Source organism: Phocoena phocoena, chromosome 4, assembly GCF_963924675.1.
Source record: "Phocoena phocoena chromosome 4, mPhoPho1.1, whole genome shotgun sequence".
Classification (NCBI taxonomy): domain Eukaryota; kingdom Metazoa; phylum Chordata; class Mammalia; order Artiodactyla; family Phocoenidae; genus Phocoena; species Phocoena phocoena.
This window is the reverse complement of record NC_089222.1, coordinates 26145789-26154617: the sequence shown is the minus strand read 5'-3', so window position 1 is coordinate 26154617 and position 8829 is coordinate 26145789. Positions and strand designations below refer to the sequence as shown.

The following is an 8829-nucleotide window of genomic DNA, read 5'->3' as shown; positions in this document are numbered from 1 at the left end:
CCTCAGCTCAGCAGTGAAAACAAAAACCTCCTTAGAAATAGTCTTTGACATGATGTGTCACTTTTGTGTTAAAAATAAGCAAGTATCAGATGGATGATTTCTTACCTTAGCATAGGTACAGATTCTTTAAAAATATGAAAATAGCATATTGAGAGATTGATTATTCAAACCTTTGAATTTGGTAACAAATGACCCTATCACAGGAAAAAAGAAAAGGGCTTTGAAAAGAATTCCAAGGGATATTTGAAAGTATTTAGTAATGAAGAAATAAAAGAATTGTGTTTTTTTCTTTTTGCGGTACGCGGGCCTCTCACTGTTGTGGCCTCTCCCGTTGCGGAGCACAGGCTCCAGACACGCAGGCTCAGCGGCCACGGCTCACGGGCCCAGCCGCTCCGCGGCATGTGGGATCTTCCCGGACCAGGGCACGAACCCATGTCCCCTGCATCAGCAGGCGGACTCTCAACCACTGTGCCACCAGGGAAACCCAGAATTGTGTTTATTTTTGATATTACAGAGATAATTGCTAGAAAAACCTTCCTCTTAATCTCAAGCCATTACCCAGGTTACTGTAGTTTTATTTATTTTTAATTTTTTTTTTTTGAGTTCATTCAGTCAAAATTTACTGAGCAGCAGCTGTGTGCCCAACATTGGGAATACAGCAGTGAACAAGATGGACACGATCTCTGCCCTCATGAGCTTACAATCTAGCAGCCAGCCAGCCAATTACATCCATAATTTTAACATTACTATTGTAATAAGTGCTCTGAAATAGGCATGGTGCTAAGAGAAGATTTAACAGAAAGTCTTGACCTGCATCGAGAAATCAGAAAAGGTCTCTTTGAGGAAGAAACACTTAGGATCAGCAAGGTGGGAAATGGAAGAGTGTTGTAAGTAGGGAGAACAGCCTGTGTGCCGGCTCTGAGGCAAGAAAACCTTTAGTGAACAGAAAGCCAGGGAACAAAGAGGGGTGATACAAGGTAGAGGCTGATTTATGCAAGGTCTTTGTATTTAGGACTTTATTCCAAAAGCAACTGGAAGCCACTGAAGAATCTGAGGGAGGAAAGTTAGGTGTTTAGGTTTGTCTTTCAGAGCTCACTCTGCTGTGTGTGGAGGACAGAGTGGAGTTGGGAGGACTGGTTAGGAAGTTATTGCAGCAGTCCCAGGCCAGAGGTGATGATAACAGCTTCGAGAAAAGAAGATGGATTCCAGAGATGCTTAGGACACAGAGTGACTGGGTGTGTGAGGAGAGGGATGTGTTTCTGGCAAGAGGTACTAAAGTAGGAAACTCTGGAAGAGGGATGAGTTTGGGCAGGTCCCATAGGCACAGACCCTGTGGCTGGGGTTACAGCAATAGCATAGCTTTGGTTCTCAAATAGTTTAGGGTTTAGTTGAGCAAACAAGATACACATGAAACAACTGCAGGTGGATACAGATGTCTCCACCTCTGTCCATGCCGTTCATAGTCAGCCCCTCAGCGCACTCCTCTGCAGCCTACCCAGTGTCTCATAGGGGGCCACCTTCCACAAAGGTGCGCTCACATCTCCCTGCTTTTTTGCCTGCTACTGTCAAGAAATTCACCTGTGATTCTCATTCCCCTTCCCTGCTTAGGTCATAGGGGACCAAATCTGGCCACTGCCCTCCATGGTTGTTCTCTTTTGAACACCAGAAGTTTTCTGACTTAATTAGCACTTCTCTTTACATCACCTCTGTCAAGCCCCTTCTTGTAGAGTCACCATCTGGCAAAGTCGACCCTGTCTTCCTCATCTTCCCTTCAGAGGCCCAGGCTCATCATGAATATACATGCTGTTGCCTCCTTTTTGCTCCCCCTTCTAAATGGTCCCAATCCAAAGGCCCTTTCCCACTCTAATTTTCCTGGAGTCAGTATATACCCACCTCTTTGCCTCAGAAAAGTCAGAGGAAAGTTTTGCTATGGGATTAACCATGAAGTAGCCTCAATAGCTATGACTCAGCTGACACATAGCCTTCCCTGTGTCCTCTCTGCCACTGCAGAACTCTGCTATGTCCCTTGCAAAGACAATAACTAAAAACACAAAACAAAAAAGCACAACACCACAGCTGACTACACAATAGGCCTATAGGTTCCCATTGTGCAGTGAGCCTGGACATTGAGAAGAACATAGACTTTGGAATTGGGAAGACCTGGGTTTGCAATCTGGTTACTAACTGGTGTGCCTTTTGTGCTATTATATCTTGCTAAGCTTCAGAATATTTATCTGTAAAATAGTGGTAATGGTATCTGTCTTATGGGTAGTTGTATTAAATGAGGAATATAAAGCACATAGCATAATATCTAGCCTGAATTACCTGGTGATCATTCACTTCCTTCTTTCCTCTTGGGTTTCAGCTGCCAAATACTATTCAGAAGAGAGATTAGCCAGTTTTATATGGCCAGTGATAGACATTTCCTATTCCTGTCTTTGTAAATCCCATCTTCCTGCAGCCACCCCATTTCCATCATTGCCAGAAAAGTTCTTCCATCCCTCATCCCTGTGTTGGACTTCTCTTTCTCTTACTATTGAAAAGTTCTGCCTGAGCTCTCTCTGACTATCCTCTTCTACATCTCCCTGATCTAAGATACTTTATTTTCTTGTATCAGTCCTAAAAATTAATTCACTTCTAGCATTCTTCCTAACTTTCTCAGAGTAAATTGTAATTAACCCGAGGAATAGGACCTTTACACTTCAGTCGGGCATGGGAACCGCAGGCCAGCTCCCAGAGCAGAATGGAGGTCTAGGTCCAGGTACTGCCCTCCCCGCTCCATCCCCACCTCTTTTCCTACAGGGCACAGAAACAACTAAACTCAAAATATGTCTTGAGCCTACGTGAGCATACATCTCCCTTTCTGTAGCTCTGTGAGGTCATCATTGAAGTACAGCAGTACTGCAGGTGGGTAGAGTGTACTATCCATATTGAGATAATCAAATTCTTCCTCCTCATCCCAGATGCCATTCTCTTCCAGGGTATAATCCATGTCAGGTTCTCCGCTTCATATTTCCATGTGTAGCTGGCAGCATGCGCAGCATAGGGGAGATAGCTGTGTAGGATTTCCCACACTGATTCCCGGGCCCCCACCTCCGGTGTGTGCTCTTGCGATGTGAGCGCGTTAATGATGCAGGTATTCCGGGTCTTGGCGGACAGCCGCCCCACCTCGTAACGCGACCCCTGCCACCAAGGCTTCCCGAAATCATTGGCCCAGTCCGAAAGGGGCAGCTGAGGCGGCACGTGCAGAAAGCAGCCCCGGAGGGTGCGGTATCTCAGGGAACCGGTCAGCGGATCTGTGTGCTTTGCCGATGTCTCTGGTGTCTGGATCAAACCAGTGGCTGATGTCCTGGCCCGCAATTTCCACGATGGGTTTCGGCAGCAGGTCTCCCTTGTACTCCTGTAATAACGGCATTAGGTCGTACATGTTTCCCAGGTAAGACAACCCAGAGGTCTTCCGGCTGGTTATGTTGGGCCACCTCTGCTGGCGTGAAAGAGTGACGCTGAAAATAGTCAAAGTCTGGCCCGGCCACTAGGCCCTGGCGTGGCATGGCTCTTGCTCTATCTGTCACCGACTCCTTTAGTAGCTTCCTCGCTTTTCAGCACGCAGTCACTGCTGCATCCTCCCTCTCGTCCAGGAGCTAAGGTGAGCGCGTTTATCCACTCCAGGTTACTGTATTTTTTTAAAATATATTTAATTTGGAGGTCTTTTATATTTCTGACATTATGAGTTCATTGTACACAATTTTTCCCCCCCAACTTTAGAGATATAATTGACATATGGACTTGGAGATACATGTAAATATTGCAAAATGATTACCCCATAGCATTAGCTAACAGCTTCATCACATTACATAATTACCATTTCTGTTTTGTGGTGAGAATACTTAAGATTTACTCTCTTAGCAACTTTCAGAGGTCTTTGTATTTTGTTTTTATCGTATTCTAGGGAAAACCACTTGGCTAGACTTGGCCCAATGTCAAGCCATGTGATGCTACATTTCTTGGAACTTCATTTTCTTCATCTGTAATGTAGGATTAATATTTGCCCTGCTATGGAGATTAAATGGTATTATTAATATATGTGTAATAAGGAAAATTTTAACAACTGATACCACAGTCCTCCCTAGGGAGAAAGTTAAGGGACAGTTGCCTATATGCTAGAACATAAGGTGAGAGTTTGAGTTTTTTTACCCTCAAAATTATTTATCCCTCCAAAAAAGACAGCAACCTTACATTCAAATCTCATAGGACATTATTTCAGTAGTATCATGTTGGAGGACAAAAACTATTTGCGAAGATCAGCCTGAAACCACTTCAATCAATGTTAATTTCAGTTGTTTATAAAGGTCACTCAAGAGAATTGGTTACAAAAAAGGATACAAGGAAATTTAACCCAGCTGTAATCATTATTCCCCAGTACAAGCTCTCACTTGCAAGTGTTGAATGTCATTGTAAATAAGGCTTAAAGGTCAATTTAAAAAGCAGAAAATTAAGTGGTTACATTATGGAGACCATAAATAACAGGTTGATTTTTATGGTTTGGGCTGACTGGATTAAGTATGCTATACTTCAAATTAGTTAGAAAGAAATGAACTTCATGTGTTTTAGAGAACTGTGTTAGATGAATCAACAATGGCTCTATGGATGGCAAAGACACCTATGTCAAATATGAAGAATTTGTTTCCCCCAGTTCTGTGGAGCTCCTGCACTCAAGCCCTGCTGGCCTTCAAATGCAATTGCTTTGGGGATTCCTCCTTCGGATGCCAGACCCTCAGACTGGGGAGCCTGATGTGGGGCTCAGGACTCTCACTTTTGTGGGAGAACCTCTGCAGTCTCTTCAATAAATGGTGCTGGGAAAACTGGACAGCTACATGTAAAAGAATGAAATTAGAACACTCCCTAACACCATACAAAAAAATAAACTCAAAATGGATTAAAGACTTAAATGTAAGGCCAGACACATAAAACTCTTAGAGGAAAACATAGGCAGAACACTCTTTGACATAAAATTGCAGCAATATCTTTTTTGTTCCACCTCCTAGAGTAATGAAAATAAAAACAAAAATAAACAAATGGGACCTAATTAAACTTAAAAGCTTCTGCACAGCAAAGGAAACCACAAACAAAATGAAAAGACAACCCACAGGATAAGAGAAAATATTTGCAAGCGAATTTGCAAGCGAAGCGACCAACAAAAGATTAATCTCCAAAATATACAAGCAGCTCATGCAGCTGAATATCAAAAAAAACAAACAACCCAATCAAAAAGTGGGCAGAAGATCTAAATAGACACTTCTCCAAAGAAGGCATACAGATGGCCAAAAAGCACATGAAAAGATGCTCAATGTCACTAATAGAGAAATTCAAATCAGAACTACAATGAGGTATCACCTCACATGGGTCAGAATGGCCATCATCAAAAAAAGTCTATGCACAATAAATGCTGGAGAGGGTATGGAGAAAAGGGAACCCTCCTACACTGTTGGTGGGAATGTAAATCAGTGCAGCCACTATGAAGAACTGTGTGGAGGTTCCTATAAAAGCTAAAAATAGAACTACCGTATTATCCAGCAATCCCACTCCTGGGCATACATCTGGAGAAAACCATACTTTGAAAAGATACCTGCACCCTAATGTTCATTGCAGTGCTATTTACAATAGCCAGGACGTGGAAGTGACCTAAATGTCCATTGACAGGTGAATAGATAAAGAAGGTGTGGCACATATATACAATGGAATATTACTCAGCCATAAAAAAGAATGAAATAATGCCATTTGCAACAACATGAATGAACCTAGAGATTACCATACTAAGTGAAGTAAGTCAGACAGAGAAAGACAAATATCATATGATGTCACTCATATGTGGAATCTAATTTTTTTTAAAAAGAAAAGAAACAAATGAACTTATTTACAAAACAGAAACGGACTTACAGGTATTGAAAAGAAACTTATGGTTACCAAAGGGGAAATGTTGCAGGGAGAGATGAATCAGAAGCCTGGGGTGAACATATACACACACTACTATATATAACATAGATAACCAACAAAGACCTACTGTGTAGCACAGGGAGCTCTACTCAGTATTCTGTAATAAGCTATATGAGAAAAAAATCTTAGAAAGAATGAATATATGTACATGTATAACTGAATCACTTTGCTGTACACCTGAAACTAACACAACACTTGTAAATCAACTATACTCCAATTAGAAAAAAAGCAATATAGGTCCTCTATAATGCATTCTTTTAAGTATGATTGTGTGATTAAGTTGATAAATTCAATAATGTAAGAAGACATGACGGGTTCTTCTATATCAATCATTTATATACATATTTAAGTTGGCTAAAAACTCTTTAAAGGGGATTTTCTCTTTTGGAAAATACATTCTTGGGTCTCTTATGTTCAGGCATATTTAGTACCTTGGTGAGCATCTTGTTGGAGAACTTGTGACTCTGGAGATGGAGAGACAAGTTTGTTTACCCCTGAGGGAATGAGGCAGGAAGAGACAGAAGCAGGAAGCTAGAACCTACTGAAAGTATGGGGCAAGAATCTCCTTGGGCAGGACCTTCTGGATGGCAGAGGAGTAAGACATGGAGATCACCTTCCTCCCCACAAATACGTCAAAAATACATCTACATGTGGAACAACTCCTACAGAACATCTACTGAACGCTGGCAGAAGACCTCAGACTTTACAAAAGGCAAGAAACAACCATGTACCTGGTCGTGTGGCTGACAGGGTCTTGGTGTTCCAGCCAGGTGTTAGGCCTGAGCCTCTGAGGTGGGAGAGTCAAGATCAGGACATTGGTCCACCAGAGACCTCCTGGCCCCTCGTAATATCAATAGGCAAAAGCTCTCCCAAAGATCTCCATCTCAATGCTAACACCCAGCTCCACTCAACACCCAGAAAGCTTCAGTGCTGGACACCCCATGCCAAACAACTAGCAAGACAGGAACACTACCCCACCCATTAGCGCAGAGGCTGCCTAAAATCATAATCAGTTCACAGACACCCCAAAACACAGCACTGGACGTGGTCCTGCCCACCAAAAACACAAGATCCAGGCTCATCCACCAGAACACAGGCACCAGTCCCCTCCACCAGAAAGCCTACACAACCCACTGAACCAACCTTACCCATTGGGGGCAGACACCAAAAACAACGGAAACTGTGAACCTGCAGCCCATGAAAAGGAGACCCCAAACACATAAGATAAGCAAAATAAGAAGACAGAGAAATACACAGCAGATGAAACAGCAAGGTAAAAACCCACCAGACCAAACAAATGAAAAGGAAATAGGCAGTCTACCTGCAAAAGAATTCAGAGTAATGATAGTAAAGATGATCCAAAATCTTGGAAATAGAATGGAGAAAATACAACAAACGTTTAACAAGGACCTAGAAGAACTATTTATTGTTCACAATAAATGAAATGTAAAATTCTCTAGAAGGGATCAATAGCAGAATAACTGAGGCAGAAGAACTGATAAACAACCTGGAAGATAAAATAGTGGAAATAACTACTGCAGAGCAGAATAAAGAAAAAAGAATGGAAAGAATTGAGGACAGTCACCGAGAACTCTGGGACAACATTAAACACACCAACATTCAAATTATAGGGGTCCCAGAAGAAGGGGAGAAAAAGAAAGGGACTGAGAAAATATTTTAAGAGATGATAGTTGAAAACTTCCTTAATATGGGAAAGGAAATAGTCAATCAAATCCAGGAATAACAGAGAGTCCCGTGCAGGATAAATCCAAGTATAAAAACGCCAAGACACATATTAATCAAACTGTCAAAAATTAAATACAAAGAAAAAATATTAAAAGCAGCAAGGTAATCCCCATAAAGTTAACAGCTGATCTTTCAGCAGAAACTCTGCAAGCCAGAAGGGTGTGGCAGGGCATATTTAAAGTGATGAAAGGGAAAAACCTACAACCAAGATTACTCTACCCAGCAAGGATCTCATTCAGATTCAACGGAGATATCAAAAGCTTTCCAGACAAGCAAAAGCTAAGAGAATTCAGCACCACCAAACCAGCTCTACAACAAATGCTAAAGGAACTTCTCTAGGAGGGAAACACAAGAGAATGAAAAGACCTACAATAACAAACCCCAAACAACTAAGAAAATGGTAATAGGAACATACATATTGATAATTACCTTATATGTAAATGGATTAAAGGCTCCAACCAAAAGACATAGACTGGCAGAATGGATACAAAAACAAGACCTGTATGTATGCTGTCTACAAGAGACCCACGTCAGACCCAGGAACACATACAGACTGAAAGTGAGGGGATGGAAAAAGTTATTCCATGCAAATGGAAATCAAAAGAAAGCTGGAGTAGCGATTCTCATATCAGACAAAATAGACTTTAAAGACAATTACAAGAGACAAAGAAGGACACTACATAATGATCAAGGGATCAATCCAAGAAGAAGATATAACAATTGTAAATATTTATGCACCCAACACAGGAGCATCTCAATACATAAGGCAAATGCTAACAGCCATAAAAAGGGAAATTGACAGTAGCACAATCATAGTAGGGGACTTTAACACCCCACTTTCACCAATGGACAGATCATCCAAAATGAAAATAAATAAGGAACACAAGCTTTAAGTGACACATCAGACAAAATGGGTTTAACTGATATTTATAGGACATTCCATCCAAAAACAACAGAATACACTTTCTTCTCAAGTGCTCATGGAACATTCTCCAGGATAGATCATATCTTGGGTCACAAATCAAGCCTTGGTAAATTTAAGAAAATTGAAATCATATCAAGTATCTTTTCCAACCACAACGTTGTAAG

The 8829-nt window shown here is 41.4% G+C and overlaps 1 pseudogene; it reads right to left on the bottom strand.

The window, feature by feature from the left end:
* Window positions 1–2839: 2839 nt before the first annotated feature.
* LOC136121937 (cytochrome b5 domain-containing protein 1 pseudogene) lies at window positions 2840–3551 on the bottom strand (annotated as a pseudogene).
* Window positions 3552–8829: the final 5278 nt, after the last annotated feature.